We start from the raw sequence: 17929 nt of genomic DNA on the forward strand, positions 1-17929 counted from the left end.
ACTTCTCTGAAACCCTTTACCACCTCTCCAGAAATTCCTCACACTCTCCGAAACTTTCCCACCTCATCAGAAACCCCTCATCCCTCTCCGAAACCCTCTCCTACCTCTGCAGAACCCCCTCATTCCTTTCTGAAACCCTCTCTCACCAGTCCCAAACTGTCTCATTCCTCTCCAAATCCCTCTCCAGAAATTCCTCACACTCTCCGAAACTCTCCCACCTCATCAGAAACCCCTCATCCCTTTCTGAAACCCCCTCCTCCCTCTCCAGAATCCCATCACCCTTGTCAAAACTCTCTCCAGAAACTTAACACTGTCCAAATCCCTCTCCCACCTCTTCAGAACCCCTCGTCCCTCTCCGAAACCCTCTCCTACCTCTGCAGAACCCCCTCATTCCTTTCTGAAACCCTCTCTCACCAGTCCCAAACTGTCTCATTCCTCTCCAAATCCCTCTCCCACCTCTTCAGAACCCCTCATCCCTCTCCGAAACCCTCTCCTACCTCTGCAGAACCCCCTCATTCCTTTCTGAAACCCTCTCTCACCAGTCCCAAACTGTCTCATTCCTCTCCAAATCCCTCTCCCACCTCTTCAGAACCCCTCATCCCTGTGATTTACCTAAGGCATTGGAGGTCACACTGGTGTCCCTTATTGACTCCACCTTCTCTGCACCTCTCCTCCCCAATGCCCTGCCATACCACCTACCCTATACACACACACCTCACTTCCACCATACCCCACCCTCTGTCCCTATGTCCTTCCATCAATGCCCACCCCATCCGCTTCCCCTCCTACCACCCCCGGTCCTCCTCTACTCTCTCCACCCCCTTGCTCCCCCTCCCCTCTATGCCTCCCTCACAATCCCCCCCGCCTGGTACTCTCCTAACCCCTACACAATGACACTTGCCCTCCTCTGCCCCCAACATTTCCCTCGCAAACCCCTCCCCCCCATCCTATGGCCACAGGCCCTCCCAACCACTAGCAAGAGCTTTTGCCTCCCCCCACCCTTCACCCACTGTTTCACCTCTCTGCCTGCTCATCCCTGACAGAATTCCAACGTTATCACTCCAGAGGCCGGGTCCTTCCCTTTGGAAAGCAGTGCGGGACTCGAAGAGTTAACCGGTTTGCATGGCGCATTGGTTTCTGCACCCGCAGAGAATACGGGCAGAACACAACACAACTGTACACAGAAACCAGCTCCGTTGTGATAAACTCCAGGCCCTACCACAGGCTGACTGACAGATACGCCTCATTAACGTCACCTTCTGCAAGGGCTGCGGACAAACCAGCACCTTCCCTGACCCCATCACCACTGGCAGCAAATCAACTCTCTCCCCTCTGTGGCTCACGCTGGACTCTCCATTCTAATTTAAAGCCTCTCTTCTCTCCTCTCCTCCTGTGTGGCTGCCCCGACCTTCAGTGCCCAATCAGATCAAGAGGGACAGCCGGCGCAATCCACCATGATCCAACAGGAAATCCATGGCTCCGGGTTTTGCTTCCAACCAACCATTGAAGTTGGGTAACCTTTGAACCCCTTGGCAGGGAGTTATTACCAAACAATCCTGTGTATAAGCCGCACTCCTGCCCTGTTTGTATTACGACCTTGCACTGAATTGAGAGTTTATTCGACAGGAGCTGAGGGTTTTGGTGGGGGGGGGGGGTGAAGGAGTGGGAAAATTTGCAAGAGGTAATTAAGGGCAATAAATGCTTGCAAAAGCCCATGGTCCCAACACAGAGTGTTACAGCACAGACAAAGGCCCTTCAACCTATCTGTTCTATCCTGAGCAAGAGTCCCAGTTCCCAGCCAAGCTCGTCCGATTTGTCTGGGTTTGGCCTGTATCCCTCTAAATCAACCTTTTTTATGCCATTCAGCAAGGAGTCCATGCACCACATGTTGGGAACCCCTGGTCTAGACCTTTTCCAAGTGTACCTGTCCAAGAGCCTTTAAGTTGTTCATGGACCTGCCCCAACCAGCTTGTTCCATTTGCGGACCACTCTCTGGGTCAGAAACCCGTGCCCTCTGGTTCCTATTAAATCTCTCCCCTCTCATCTCAAACCCGTCCCTCAGGTTCCTATTAAATCTCTCCCCTCTCATCTCAAACCCGTCCCTCTGGTTCCTATTAAATCTCTCCCCTCTCATCTCAAACCCGTCCCTCTGGTTCCTATTAAATCTCTCCCCTCTCATTTCAAACCCGTCCCTCTGGTTCCTATTAAATCTCTCCCCTCTCATCTCAAACCCGTCCCTCTGGTTCCTATTAAATCTCTCCCCTCTCATCTGAAACCCGTCCCTCAGGTTCCTATTAAATCTCTCCCCTCTCATCTCAAACCCGTCCCTCAGGTTCCTATTAAATCTCTCCCCTCTCATCTGAAACCCATGCCCTCAGGTTCCTATTAAATCTCTCCCCTCTCATCTGAAACCCGTCCCTCAGGTTCCTATTAAATCTCTCCCCTCTCATCTCAAACCCATGCCCTCTGGTTCCTATTAAATCTCTCCCCTCTCATCTCAAACCCGTGCCCTCAGGTTCCTATTAAATCTCTCCCCTCTCATCTGAAACCCGTCCCTCAGGTTCCTATTAAATCTCTCCCCTCTCATCTCAAACCCGTCCCTCAGGTTCCTATTAAATCTCTCCCCTCTCATCTGAAACCCATGCCCTCTGGTTCCTATTAAATCTCTCCCCTCTCATCTCAAACCCGTGCCCTCAGGTTCCTATTAAATCTCTCCCCTCTCATCTCAAACCCGTCCCTCAGGTTCCTATTAAATCTCTCCCCTCTCATCTCAAACCCGTGCCCTCTGGTTCCTATTAAATCTCTCCCCTCTCATCTCAAACCCGTCCCTCAGGTTCTTGATTCCCCAGTGCTGGGAACTGACCGAGTACTCACCCATCGATGTCTCTCATAACTTTATGATCGTCTGCAAAGCCACCCCTCATTCTCCTATCAGGTCCCAACCTTCCCATGCTCCCTAGTCAATCCCTCGAGTCCTGGCCAAACTCCGAACCCGTCCCACCAGTCCTGACAATGTCTTTGTTAAGTCTCCTCTGCAACTTTCCAACTCATTAGCAGATTTCCTGTAGCAGGGTGGCCAAAACGGAACAAATATTCTGAATGTGATCTCATTGACATCTTGTACAATAGGCACATGATTTCACAACTGCTAACTGATGAAGGGCTGCATGTAAAACCCCTTCTTCTGTGAATCCTCTTTCAGGGAACCATGTACTCATACTCCTGGATTAATCTGTTTTTTACAACACCCCTCGAGGTCCTGACACTGGCCGTGAAAGCTCGGACCCAGAATGCCACCCCTTTATTGAGAATAATCCTTCATTCGCCCATCTGCAAATCGACAAAATTCCTCTGCAAGTCCTGATAACCATCTTCAATGTCAATGGTACCAACTAATTTAGTGTCTGCTTGGCATTGCTACCATCAGAAAGGAAGTACAGGGGCCCGAAGAGTCTAACTCAATGTAGGAATGGTTTCTTCCCCTCCACCAACAGTTCAACAATCTGTAGATCTACAACCCAGCAACTCTACCTCACTATTCCTGCATTTTACTATATGGCTGCCACAAAACAACAAACATCAGTGATCTGTAGAATCCAGGACATTTTCAAGGAGTGACGTCCATCTTTAGGGACCCTCAATACCCAGGACATGCCCTCTTCTCATTGTTACCATCAGGGAGGAGATACAGGAGCCTGAAGGCACACACTCAGCGATTCAGGAACAGCTTCTTCCGCTCTGCCATCTGATTTCTGAACAGACATTCAACCCATGAACAGTACCCACTACTTTTCTTTCATTTCTGCTTTAATATATATACACTTCATTTATCTATTTGTTTCTCTATTATTATGTATTGCATTGTATTGCTGCCGCAAAAATTAACAAATTTCACAACATATGCCGGTGATATTAAACCTGATTGTAATCTGTGACTCATCCACACTCAGTTCTAACTTCGGAAATCTCAATCACCCCTCAAAAAAAATCCCCCTCTTTGCATTATTAGTTTGAATTTTTAAGATTTCTTATTATAACCTATAGTAATTTTTATGTCTTGCATTATACCGCAGCTCCAAAACAACGATTGTCATCATTTAGTTACAGTGGTGGGGTGGAGATACGTTTCCACCCAAAGGAGGTGGAAGGCACACCTTCCCTCCGCTAGCCTGCGCGTCTCCCCTCAGCAAGGTGTAGCACCTGCTTAGCCCCCCACCCAGCCCCAACCCCTGATCAGGGACACGTGAAGCCACGGGAGCAGGAGGTGGACGGTCGTATGAGCAGCCGGTGCAGATCACAAGTCCTGGTTATGTGGCCGCTGACACCAGGCAGACAATCTCTGAAGAGTATTGATAATGGCTGGGGTCACCCACCTTGTAAAGACACTGCCCAGAAAAAGGCAATGGGCAAAACACTTCCGCAGAAAAATTTGCCAAGAACTATATGGTCACGGAAAGACCGTGATAGCCCACGTCACACTGGCGCGGCCCAGAATGAGTGAATGATACTGTAGTTGGCATTCTGTAAGACCAAAACATAACCTTACTGAATGACAGAACAGCTCCAGCTAATGTTGAAATTTTACAAGGCATTGGTGAGGCCAAATTTGGAGTATTGTGTACAGTTCTGGTCACTGAATTATAGGAAAAATGTCAATAAAATAGAGAGAGTACAGAGGAGATTTACTAGAATGTTAGCTGGGTTTCAGCACCTAAGTTACAGAGAAAGGTTGAACAAGTTAGGTCTTTATTCCTTGGAGCGTAGAAGGGTGAGGGGGGACTTGATAGAGGTATTTAAAATTATGAGGGGGATAGATCGAGTTGACGTGGATAGGTTTTTTCCATTGAGAGTAGGGGAGATTCAAACAAGAGGACATGAATTGAGAGTTAGGGGGCAAAAGTTTAGGGGTAACACGAGGGGGAACTTCTTTACTCAGAGAGTGGTAGCTGTGTGGAACGAGCTCCTAGTAGAAGTGGTAGAGGCAGGTTTGGTATTGTCATTTAAAGTAAAATTGGATGGGTATATGGACAGGAAAGGAATGGAGGGTTATGGGCTGAGTGCAGGTCGGTGGGACTGAGAGTAAGCGTTCGGCACAGACTAGGAGGGCTGAGATGGCCTGTTTCCGTGCTGTAATTGTTATATGGTTATGTGGTTATAATTGTGATATCATTTTAAGCAGCACTTCAGAGATTCTTCAGGATGACAGAATGATGAAGGGTTGTGTAGGAGGGAAAGGTCAGATTGACCTTACAGTAGGTTAAATGGTTGGCGCAACATCTTTAATTTGTCAGTCATAATAACTCTGATTCAACTGCTGACAATATTTTGTACATTCTCATCCAAATCATTCCGATGGATGACACGCTGCAGCAGGACCAGCAACGAGCCCTGAGACACGACACCAGTCCGAGCCTCCAGTCCAAAACCCAGTCTTCCAGTGTCACGTTCTGCTTCCTACACCAGGCCAACAGCGCAGCTAGCTAGCAGGCTCTCCCGGGATCCCAAGCGATCTGCCTTTGCACAGCAGCCTGTCACGTGGAAACCGATCAGAAACAATACTGACACCCACGCAGACCACCTTGACCGCCCTCGCCTGCAGCTGCAGGATGGATTGAACAAAACCTGTACAAGGTCCACACCAACACCAGGACAGAGGCAGGCATGGCAGGTGGGTGTTACTTTCTGCTGCCTCTCTGGGCTGTATCAGGCTTACAGAAACACTGTAGCTCTGAAGGATACCATACCCCCGGCCAGGAACAGGACTAGGCTCAGTTAACGCCTGAGTCACACACCGTCCCATCCCTGGGTTCCAGAAAGCCCAGCAGAGTGCGGACACACTTTACCATCAAATCCAAAGCCAAGGATGCAAACAATAGTGACTGGCAACATGACCAGAGACACTGAAAGGGCAACAGGTTACTCACCATTAGCAGAGTGATAGCTCCAGTAATTCTCCACACAGTGTTCACCACAACAGTGGCATGGTTCTGGGGGAGCAGGGAGAGAGAGGGGGTCAGTTAGTGCACAAGGGGAGAGTCAGAGAGACCATGGGTAAAGACACACAGTCAGACATAGAGTGAAGCTCCCTCTACACCGTCCCATCACACACTCCCAGGGTCAGACATGGAGTGAAGCTCCCTCTACACCGTCCCATCACACACTCCCAGGATCAGACACAGAGTGAAACTCCCTCTACACCGTCCCATCACACACTCCCAGGGTCAGACATAGAGTGAAGCTCCCTCTACACCGTCCCATCACACACCGGGCAGACTGCCTGGCAATGTTTAGGGAGTATGTTCGTGCCCGGGTAACTATTGAAAAAGAACACGCGCAGTCCACAGCGGCCTTGGAGGAGTTTCGAGACCGTTGGGCTCCGCGGGGTGTGAATGCCATCGTGGATAGGGATGGCAACATTCTGGTGTAATGTCTATTGTCTATTTGTTGTGCAGTAATTGTGTTTGCCACTGTTTTGTATATATTGTATAGCACCGAAATTTGTAATAAAGGATTTTGTAATAAAAAAAAAGGGTCAGACACAGAGTGAAGCTCCCTCTACACCGTCCCATCACACACTCCCAGGGTCAGACGCAGAGTGAAGCTCCCTCTACACCGTCCCATCACACACTCCCAGGGTCAGACACAGAGTGAAGCTTCCTCCACACCGTCCCATCACACACTCCCAGTCATATTTGCGTGGGCTGCTTCTCGCCTTCTGGCTGCATTTTAGTCCCACCCTGTTTATATATGGTCATCCAGTAAGGAAGAGGGCATGGAGGGATGAGGATGTCCTAGTCAACTTGCTCCTGGGGCTGGCGAAATCCGCCATCCGTGGGTCTTGGAAACGGGTGGCGGGAGGATCTCCCCGGGCAGACTGCCTGGCAATGTTTAGGGGGTATGTTCGTGCCCGGGTAACTATTGAAAAAGAACACGCGCAGTCCACAGCGGCCTTGGAGGAGTTTCGAGACCGTTGGGCTCCGTGGGGTGTAAATGCCATCGTGGATAGGGATGGCAACATTTTGGTGTAATGTCTATTGTCTATTTGTAGTGCAGTAATTGTGTTTGCCACTGTTTTGTATATATTGTATAGCACCGATATTTGTAATAAAGGATTTTGTAATAATAATAAAAAAAAGGGGTCAGACACAGAGTGAAGCTCCCTCTACACTGTCCCATCACACACTCCCGGGTCAGACACAGAGTGAAGCTCCCTCTACACTGTCCCATCACACACTCCCGGGTCAGACACAGAGTGAAGCTCCCTCTACACCATCCCATCACACACTCCCAGGGTCAGACACAGAGTGAAACTCCCTCTACACTGTCCCATCACACACTCCCAGGGTCAGACACAGAGTGAAGCTCCCTCTACACTGTCCCATCACACACTCCCGGGTCAGACACAGAGTGAAGCTCCCTCTACACCATCCCATCACACACTCCCAGGGTCAGACACAGAGTGAATCTCCCTCTACACTGTCCCATCACACACTCCCGGGTCAGACACAGAGTGAAGCTCCCTCTACACTGTCCCATCACACACTTGCTGGGCATGATATTAACTGGTGTTAAATTGACAGTCACTGGCACTCGATAGTTGCAGATGGAAACCTGCTTTGTTTCCAGCTGCCACACGAGGCTGGCTGCCACATTGAGTGTGGCTCGGTGAGATTATATGGTGAGCATTTACCCCCTCCCCCTGAACCCCGAAGTTCAGTTCTCACACAGGTGCTGTTATCTCAGCATCTGACTGTTGTCTGCACTCGCAGCACTCACTCTGGTACAACCCAAACCCCCCACAGACCTCCAAGCAACCATCACCCCTGCCTGGCTATGTAACCGCACCACTGGTTTTGGCCTGTGGAGCTGAAACGTGGTTAGAACCCAGACATTCAATACAACCCAGCTGGCTCTCTCTCTCTCTCTCTCTCTCTCTCACACACACACACACACAGATACACACATTCACACACACAAATACAGATACACTGCCACACACACAAATGCACAGACACTGACAAGCATACAATCATTTTGACCCACTGAAATTCATACACACACACATAGACAACCATGCATACTAACACTTGCACACAGACACACTTGCACGCATACATGTAAACACAAATACAAGTGGATTACGCATGCACATACATACAGGAATGTGAATACACAAGTGCGAACATCGCTCAGTAACCATTTTATTAGATAGACCAGTACACCTTCCTGATAATACAAATGTCTAATCAGCCAATCATGTGGCAGCAACTCAGTGCATAAAAGCATGCAGATGTGGTCAAGAGGTTCAGATGAAACATCAGAATGGGGAAGAAATGTAATCTAAGTGACACTGACTGTGGAATGATTGTTGGTGCCAGATGGGGTGGTTTGAGTATCTCAGAACCTGCTGATCTTCTGGGATTTTCATACACAACAGACTCTAGAGTTTACAGAGAATGGTGCTAAAAACAGAAAACATCCAGTGAGCAGCAATTCTGTGGGTGAAGACACCTTGTTAATGAGAGAGGTCAGAGGAGAATGGCTAGACCGGTTCAAGCTGACAGGAAGGTGACAGTAACTCAAATAACCACGCGTTATAACAGTGGTGTGCAGTGGAAAGCATCTCTGAACACACGTCAGACATTGAAGAGGATGGTTTACAACAGCAGAAGACCACACTGGGTTCCACTCCTGCAGCTAATAAAGTGGCCACTGAGTGTATAAGCTCCCACACACACAGACGTGCACGTATACACGTATGCATAATCACATGTATTCATATACAAAGGCACACACACAGTAACAGCATGTGCATGCACACCTATAGATACAACTACACACAATATGTATGTATATACAAGTAGACTCACAAGCATGTGTGTACATCTTAACACACAGAGAGACAGCAGCACTGGGTGAGCTGGTTATGAAAGGTTTCCCTGCTAAACACCTTTCGGTCTCCCCTCAGCTTCACTGCATCCACACAATACCCAAAGGTTCAAAGTAAACATTATCAAAGTACATATATGTCACCATTTGCAACCCTGAGGTTCATTTTCTCAGGAATTTACGCACGTGCATAAGTGGTGGGAGAAAAAGAGGGTGCAAGTCTCCAAAACCCGACTTATACACATGTATGGCAACAGAAGTTTGAAGTATATTATCAAAATATGTATAAATTATACGACCTTATTCATCTCCACCATGGGCAGCCACAAAACAAGAAACTCGAAAGAACCCATTGAAAAAAAGACTAACAAACATCCAATGCGCAGAGAAAGGAAAAAAGAACAAATCGTGAAAATAATAAAAGCAAGCAACGCTATTCAGAATAGAAGTGAGTCTACAGACATGAAGCCTGGAGCCAGGCCACAGCCCGAACCTCAGTTCATCACACAGCAGAACAAACCATCGCCGAGCCCCCAGACACGAAGCCCAGAGCAGCTGGAGCAGGCCACAGGACCTGATGGTTGAAGGGCAACCTTGATGGTTCTTGAACCTGGTGGTGTGGGACTTGGGCCTCCTGCACCTTTGGTCCATTGGAAGCAGGGGAAAGGGAGCGTCTCTGCCACCACTTCCCTTTCAGGGTGGAACCCCTCCAACACCCTCTTATTCCTCAGTCTACCCCTCACTTCCCACATTTACATCTGCCTCTGCCCCTCCAATGATCTTGTCCTCATTCACTCTGCCAGGACCTCCTCACAAGCTGAAACACCTCAGCTACACAGTTACTGTGGACCCCTCTGTTGCACAGTAAACACCCCCACCTCTCCTATCTTTGCTCTCAGATCACTGGAATTGGTTTATTATTGTCAGGTACCCAGGTACAGTGAAGAGCTTGCCTTGAATAATGTACGTTGATAAAAAAACTGGTGAGGGTTGAGAAGGAAATGCCACATTTCTTTAGCCTCCTGGGGAAGTGGAGGCATTAGTGAGATCTTTCTGTGGTTGGTGATATTCATTTTGAGGAACTTGAAGTCTCAACCCTCTCGATCTCAGTACCATTGATGTAAACCAGAGAGTGTGCATCGCAAACTGCTCCCCACTCTTACCCTATCCTTCCTGAAGTTAACGCTCTCCAGTCCTGCAGAAGTCCCCAGTGTAAATCCGATATTCCGGTACTATAACGACAAGACAATTGACGGGGCCCTCGAGCACAGCCTGACTATTATTTTACCCAGTCTGGCATTAACTTGCTGACCTTGCGTTCTGTTAGATGCCTCGACCAGAAAAGCTGTCTGCCTTGCTGTTTTCATCCAGCCTCTGACATTTCATTGGGATGAAAGGACGTATCCTGTATCCGTTCAGGCAACAAATTCCAGTCTGTCACCGCCCTCCGGGTGAAGAAATACTTCCCTCCTACCTCCTCGACCACAGGTCCAGCTACCTTCCAGTGATCTGTGCCAGGGACAGCTTCTCCCTCTGTTATACTATTGACCTCACAACCTGTCTTGTTATAACCTTGAACCTGTTTCTTTACCTGCACTGCACTCTCTCTGTAGCTGCTACTCTTTATTCTGCATTCTTATTGTTCTACCTTGTTCTACCTCAATGCACTGTGTAATGACTTGATCTGTATGAACAGTGTGGACAGCTTTCCACTCACACGACAATAATAAACCAATTCCAGTTTTCACACTCCCCACAGGACTGGCCACTTTGACAGATGCCCCTACATCACGGGGCTGTGGGAAGAGGCCAAATTCTGGTCTCAATCTGGGGTTCAGTGGGTGGTGGGGCCTGCCAGGGAAGCGAGCCCAAGTGAGCCTCGCCTGCACTGGACCCTCTTTGCGGTTGCAACTCATATATTTATTTTATTTATTGAGATACAGTGTAGAACAGACCCCTCTGGCCCAACGAGCCACAATGCCCAGCAAACCACCATTTTAACCCCAGCTCAATCATGGGGCAATCTACAACGACCAATTAACCTGCTAGCCGGTACGTCTTTGGACTGTGGGAGGAAACTCATGCCATCACGGAGAGAATGTACAAACTCCTCACAGAGAGCATCACAAACAGGAGAACGTCTGCAGATGCTGGAAATCCAAAGCTACACACTCAACATGCTGGAAGAACTTGGCAGGCCAGGCAGCAGCTTCTCCACAGATACTGCCTGAATTGCTGAGTTCCTCCAGCTCCATACAAACGGTGCTGGAATTGAACTCCAAACTCCTGAGCTGTGATACGGTGGTGCCCACTGCCCTCTAGCAGACTCTTTCTCCAACGTTTTACCCCTCCCATCTTCCGATATTACCTCCACCCCTCTCCTTGCCCACCCACTTTCCCCCTCGCCTAGTCCCAACCCATCACTTTTTCCTCTTTCCCTTCCCTCCACTTTCTTACTCTGTTTCCTTCCCCTTCCTTTCCAGCTCTGAAGATTTCCAGTTTCTGCAGAACCTCTCACGTTGATGAATATTTTCAGATTTCTCCAATCTGTCACTGTTGTATCTTGTATAAAGTCAATGCCTGGTAGCAATGAGTTGATCTGTATGAATGGCAGACAAGACTCATTTCTCACTGCACCTCGGTACGTGCGACAATAATAAACCAATTTCTGTGCAGAACTGCTGTGGATTTATAAATCTGGAGGTCATTCTGCCCACAAAATCACTGCTGTCCGCAGAGCACTGCCTGAATTATAGACATGTGGTAAATACGGACCAAGGGCGTGGGTGGGTTCACGATGACATTTGCTGGCTGCCTGCAGGACTTGCAGGTATTTTCTGTCGGGTGGGGATGGGGCATTTTGCCCCCTGCCGAGGGACAATCCCTCACTTTCTGACTGAATCTTGAGGGCAGTACAGAATCCAACGTTGATTTCAACCACTTCAAGTCTTTTGTTTACTTACTTAGAGACACGGCTCAGAACAGTCCCTACTGGCCCTTTGCATCACGCTGCCCACAACCCACCAATTTAACCCTAGCCTAATCTCAGGACAATTTTCAATGACCAGTTAACCTACTACTTGGTACGTCTTTGGAGTGTGGGAAGAAACCGGAGCACCCAGAGGAAACCCACACTTATGGGAAGGACAGAGGTTTACAGAGGTCACTGGGTAGTAATAATGTCGTGTTAACCACTACACTACCGTGGCGCCCCACAAAGTTCTGTTGAAAAATGTTAAACCTCCAAATCTGTTTCTCTCTCTCTCCCCACAAACGCTGCCTGACCAGCTGGGTATTTTAGACCATCAGATATAGAAGCAGAATTAGGCCATTTGGCCCATCAAATCTGCTTCGCCATTTCATCATGGCTGATCTGTTCTTCCTCTCAACCACAGTCTCCTGCTTCCCTCCCATATCTCTTCATGCCCTGAATAAGACCATTGGGTATAAGAGCAGAATTCAGACATTAGCAGAAATTAATTTTCTAACACCCTCCTTTAATGCAGGTTTCCAGCATCTGCAGTATTTTGCATCTAACAGCCTCCCTTCCCACCCCTCTACCAGCCCAATCTGCGGCTTTAAAGCTCTCTCAAGCCAGCTAATATATTGCTGATGGTGTCACATCTAGGCATGAGAACATCAATCAGGAACAGGCCATTCAGCCCACAATGTTTGTGCTAATCATGATGGCAAATTATACTAGACCCACCTGCTCGCACATGGTCCGTCTCCCTTCACCCCCTGCACATTCATGCTTCTGTTTAACACCCTCATAAACACCTCCACCACCACCCCTGGCAGCACTTCCAGGCAGCCTGTGTGAAGAACTTGCCCTCAAATTTCCTTTAAACTTTCTCCCTTTAAGCTGAAGTGCATGCCCGCTCATACCTGATATTTCTATCCTGGTTAAGAGACTATCTATCCTATCTACACGTCTAGTGATTTTATAAATTTCTGTCCGGTCTTCCCTCCGCCTCCGATCTTTATTCTGCATTGTTATTGTTTCATTTGGTTCTACCTCAATGGATCTGGTGGCTCTGTTGCATTAGGAGTTTCAGCAGATTTGGTACATCACCAAATTTCTACAGATGAATGATCCTACAGGAGGATCAGATCCTTGTCATGGGGTTTGGCGGCTAGCATGACTCAATGACCCAGAGGGCCATGTTGGCTGGAGTCAGGGCTTTCTGCTTTGGCTCTTGGTCTGGTCACTCAGGTCAAACAAGTCAACGGGTAGAGGCCAGACTAAGAGTGGGCCACCAGTCCTCCAGGATCAGGGGTTCAGCTCAGGGCTAACGACCCTGACTGGTCAAACACAACTGTTACAGAAACAGCAGTGAAGAATCCTTCATCCTCTGAGTGTGACGGTATCCCTGAGTCTCCACCCGGGACTTGCATGACTGACAGGAGTGAAGCCCTGAACACCGGCAGACATGGAGGACATTCACTGCTGCCCTAAACGCCAACGGTGTTGCAGCAGTTTACCACAGGTGAATGATGGAGAGTGCTCACTGCTTTGCATGGAGGCTCCAAAGAACAGGACCAAAAGAGGGTCGTAGTCTCAGTCCGTTCCATCACAGGCACAACTCTCCTCTCCATCGAAGATGTCTTCAAGAGGCAGTATCTCAAGAAGGTAGTACCCATCATTAAGGACCCTCACCACCCGGGACATGCCCTCTTCTCATTACTACCATCAGAGAGGAGCCACAGGAGCCTGAAGACCATCAGATTCCAGAACAGTCCATGAATCCATGACCACCACCTCACTTTTTTTTTGTAATTTATGGGGGTTTTTTTGTCTTTACATTGCTGCCACAAAACAAAATCATAGAAAAAAATAAATCTGTTTCTGAAAAACTGCAAAGTGACCTTCCTGTCAGATTGGACCAACCTCACCATTCTCTCAATAACAAGGCATTTTCGACCACGGAAATGCCACTCACTGGATGCTTTTTTTGCACCATTTTTAAACTCAAGACCTGGAGTTCCCAATCATCTTTATGACAGTGAGCCTTACCATCAACCAAAGAAGCCTGTGGACCCCAGGTTGGGAACCCCTGCTCCCTGCCCTAGAGACTTTTGTGCGAGTTGTGAGATACTCAGACCACCCAGTCTGGCACCAACAATTCAGGAACAGCTTCTTCCCCTCTGCCATTGGATTTCCGAATGGACATGAACACTACCTCACTATACTCAATTTAATACAATTTAACTACTTAATATAATGTATATATACTTACTGTAATTCAGTAATTCAGATTTTTACTCTTTATTATGTATTTCATGATAATGCTGCTGCTAAGACAACAAATTTCATGACATATGCTGAAGATATCATTCTGAGAGTTACTCCAATCACATTCTTTCCCCATTCTGATGTTTGGTCTGAACAACAACTGAACCTCTTGACCGTGCCTGTGTGCTTTTACTCATTGAGTGGCTGCCACCTGATTGGCTGGTTGGATATTTGTATTAATAAGCAGGTGTACAGTGCACCTAATAAAGTGGTCACTGAGCAGATATCACTGATAATAAACCTGATTCTGCTTCTGACGTTCAGAACAAGAATTTGAAAACGGTGAAAGCAAAGAGTTAACAGCCTGGTAGAAGATCACAAACGTGTTCCTAAACGTGGCTTTTATTTGTATGGATTTTATGCCACCGTCACACATCTCCCGTGAGAGCGGATTCCGCACTATTGATCTCAATTATGGGTACGTTTACGGTCTGGGAGCACGCTGAGAGCCAGCAGCTCACTGGCCTTACGGGAATGCTCCCACTGGAGCATCTCTTCACAGCCTCCACCCCACCCCCAGCAATATACAAATAGATGTCCTCTTCTTTCATCCTCCCCCCTCCTCACACACAAACACCTGACCAACTGGAGCCTGGGGTGGTGCAGGAGGCTCACTCACACAGAGTGCTGCAGGAACTCAGCAGGTCAGGCAGCACCTGTGGAAAGGAATAAGCCGCCGATGTTTCGGGCCGGGACACTTCTTCCGGACGGGGAAGATGCCAGAATAAGGTGAGGGGAGGGGAAGGAGGTCAAACGAGACTAGAACGTGATAGGTAAGATCAGGTGAGGTGAGGTGGATGGGTGGGGGTGAAGTGAGAAACTGGGAGGTGATAGGTGAGACCGGGTGAGGAGGAAGGTGGGTGGGTGGGGGGAGGTGAGACACTGGGAGGTGAGGGTGAGACCGGGTGAAGGTGAGAGGTGGGAAAGGGCTGAAGAAGGAATCTGGTAAGAGGGGACAATGGGCCATGGGATGGTGCTGGGGGGGAGAGAAGGTCAGGGCAGTGAATGATCTGGGGTCTCCCTTGCACTGTTCATTATCTGCCGCAAGTTGTGTCAGCCACCTCCCCCCTCCCTCGTTTGCCTCGTTCCCTGCCAGCTCATTTGCAAGAGCAGTTGCAGGTGGTATTTGACCTTCCAGCCCAGCTCCACAGAGACCAGGTCGATTTCTGGTGATGGTGAGGAAAGATTGAACAGGCTGGATGTTGGACCTTCGCTCTCCAGAGTTTATGAAAAACGGTGATTTTAAATCTACACAGTAGTGGACATGTGTCTCGCAGTATTGGCTTCTTCGGGGGGGGGGCATGGCCTCAGGCAGCTGGCATCAAAGATTCTCCCCACATTCCCTGGAACTCACCCAGATTCAGGGGGCAATTTACAGTGGCCGATTAACTGGCCTACCCTGCACGTCATTGAGAAGTGGGAGGAACCCAGGGGAAAGCCACAGGGTCACAGGGAGAATATGCATACTCCCCTCCCCCCACCGGAGGTCAGGATCGAACCCCTGGCCCTGTGAGGCAGTGGCTCTACCCACTGTGCCAATGGACACCACCAACACTCTTGTTACCCACCCCCTCATGAAGACTTAACCTCCCCCGTCCACCTTGCTGCAGCATTTTATTTGTCCGCACTCTCTCTGCAACTTCAACGCTAGACTTTGCACAAAAGATCTGTGGATGCTGGAAATGTTGAGGAACACACTCAAAGTGTTGGTGGAACTTTTGACAGAAAATCCTACAAAAGGTAGTGGATTTGGCCCAGTACAACACGGATAAACCTCCCCCATTGAGCAGAGCGACATGAAACGCTGTCGTAGGAAAGCCGCATCGGTCACCAGGGACGCTCACCACCCAGGCCGTGCTCTTCTCAATGGTGCCATCAGGTAGAAGGTACAGGAGCCTCAGGACTTGCACCACCGGGTTCAAGAACAGCTACTACCCCTCAACCATCAGGCTTTTGAATAAAAGTGGATTGTTACATTCACTTGCCCATCCATTGAGATGTTCCCACAACCACTGATCTCACTTTAAAGACTCTTAATCTCAATATCTCATGATCTCATTATTTATTTACATTCGCATTTGACCACAGACGGGTCTCCGATGTGGAGAGTCCCTTTCACTGCCAGCTCAGTGAGGTGCTTATGGGACATTCTACCAGGTCTGGACAGACTGCTTGGGGAACTGCCCCACAGGAACCATTGTGCCCTTCTCCCACGGGATGTTCCGTGTTGAACACAACCCGATGGATCTGTAGTCAAAAGAAACTGTTCCACTGAGGACAAGCAGTGCAGGGAAGTCTGACTGAATGGGACATTGTAATGGCAATGAGGCCAGAGGCCTCTCTTTCACAACAGCGGGGGACAGCACAGAGCGAGAGACACCTGATGTTTGCATACTATCAATCTCTGTCTGAGGAACTCCCTCTTAATGCAGGAAGCAACCTCGTTGATATTTACTGCATCCACTTAAAGCCAGTAAATCTTTCCAAGATAAATAAGGCAACTGGACACTGTACGCAATGCTGTCAAATCTGGACAGCAGTTCAGTCAAGGCTTTATATTCAAAAACACTGAACCAAAATACCAATTACTCTGCTAAATTGGCTCACGTACAAAGTCAATCCCTCAGAGTTGTAGCAATTACTTATCCTTCAGAAATAAATTAAAATTTGTTATTCCTTTACTGACGATTATCAGCTCTATTGCACCTATTCTATTCGAATCACCTATTGATTCGACTACTACAAGTTCATATCAAGCAGAGATCTCAGGATATTACTCATTGGCACAGATGGTGTAGTGGATAGAGTCACTGCCCCACAGAGCTCCAGAGAACAGGGTTCGATCCCAACCGCCGGGGTGGAAGGGGAGAGCAGGGGGAGGAAGTGGTGAGAGGGGTGGCGGAAGGGCCAATGGGGGGGGGGAGGGGCAAGTGGGGTGAGGGGAGAGGGAGTGGGGGAGAGTGGGGAGATTGGAGAGGGACAGGGAGCTACTGAGGAAGACGTTTTCACACCTCTCGTTTGTGCATTCTGTTCCCCTGGGATCGGTGTGTTGACCTGCCCCTAGTGTGTGGGCAGAATCTGGGGGTAGGTGAGAACGAAAAAGGGATATGATGCAGGATTACTTAGGGTTGATGCTCTCTTCTCATTGTTACCATCAGGGAGGAGGTACAGGAGCCTGAAGGCACACTCTCACGATTCAGGAACAGCTTCAGCTGTCAGATTTCTGAATGGACAATGAATCCATGGAACATAACTCACTATTGTTTTTTCTTTTTGCACTACTTATTGAATTTATTTTTAATGTAATGTTTATATATACACACACACAGAGTTACAGAACAACTAATCTCATAACACTGAGAGGCCTCTGTCGGTCAGGGTCAACCATGGATATTGCATCCTAGCTATCGAGATATGAACAGCCTGGGCAGTATAATATAGAGAGAAAGCTGTTGCTCCCCACCCCCCCACACATCCGATAAATGTAAAGGAACTGACACCAGCAGAGTTCACAGGAGATGCCAGCCAATGTCAAACTCAACCTAGGACGGCCTTAGGGACTCCAGCTCCAGAGTTTTCCCCTGGGGTTTACTCCTGAAGCCTTCTCCATGAGTGGGAATAGCTGCAAGGCAGCGGAGATTTGACATCAGTTTCCCTGAGCCGACGAGCCCCATCTGCCCGGATTTCACAATATACACTGCTGCTATTAAACCCGACTCCAGCTTTGATGGGCTGAAAGGCCTG

General features: G+C 48.5%; 1 protein-coding gene across 2 annotated transcripts in view; it reads right to left on the reverse strand.

Annotated features, from left to right (window-relative positions):
- The window catches only part of LOC132396894 (lysine-specific demethylase 6B-like), a 245230-nt gene that overhangs the window by 132826 nt on the left and 94475 nt on the right, over positions 1-17929 (reverse strand). For both annotated transcript variants that reach the window (XM_059974949.1, XM_059974952.1), the window contains one exon: positions 5925-5987. The gene's annotated coding sequence lies outside the window, so the exon portion shown is untranslated. The remainder of the gene's footprint in view (positions 1-5924; positions 5988-17929) is intronic.

This window comes from Hypanus sabinus, chromosome 7, assembly GCF_030144855.1.
Source record: "Hypanus sabinus isolate sHypSab1 chromosome 7, sHypSab1.hap1, whole genome shotgun sequence".
NCBI classification, from domain to species: Eukaryota; Metazoa; Chordata; class Chondrichthyes; order Myliobatiformes; family Dasyatidae; genus Hypanus; species Hypanus sabinus.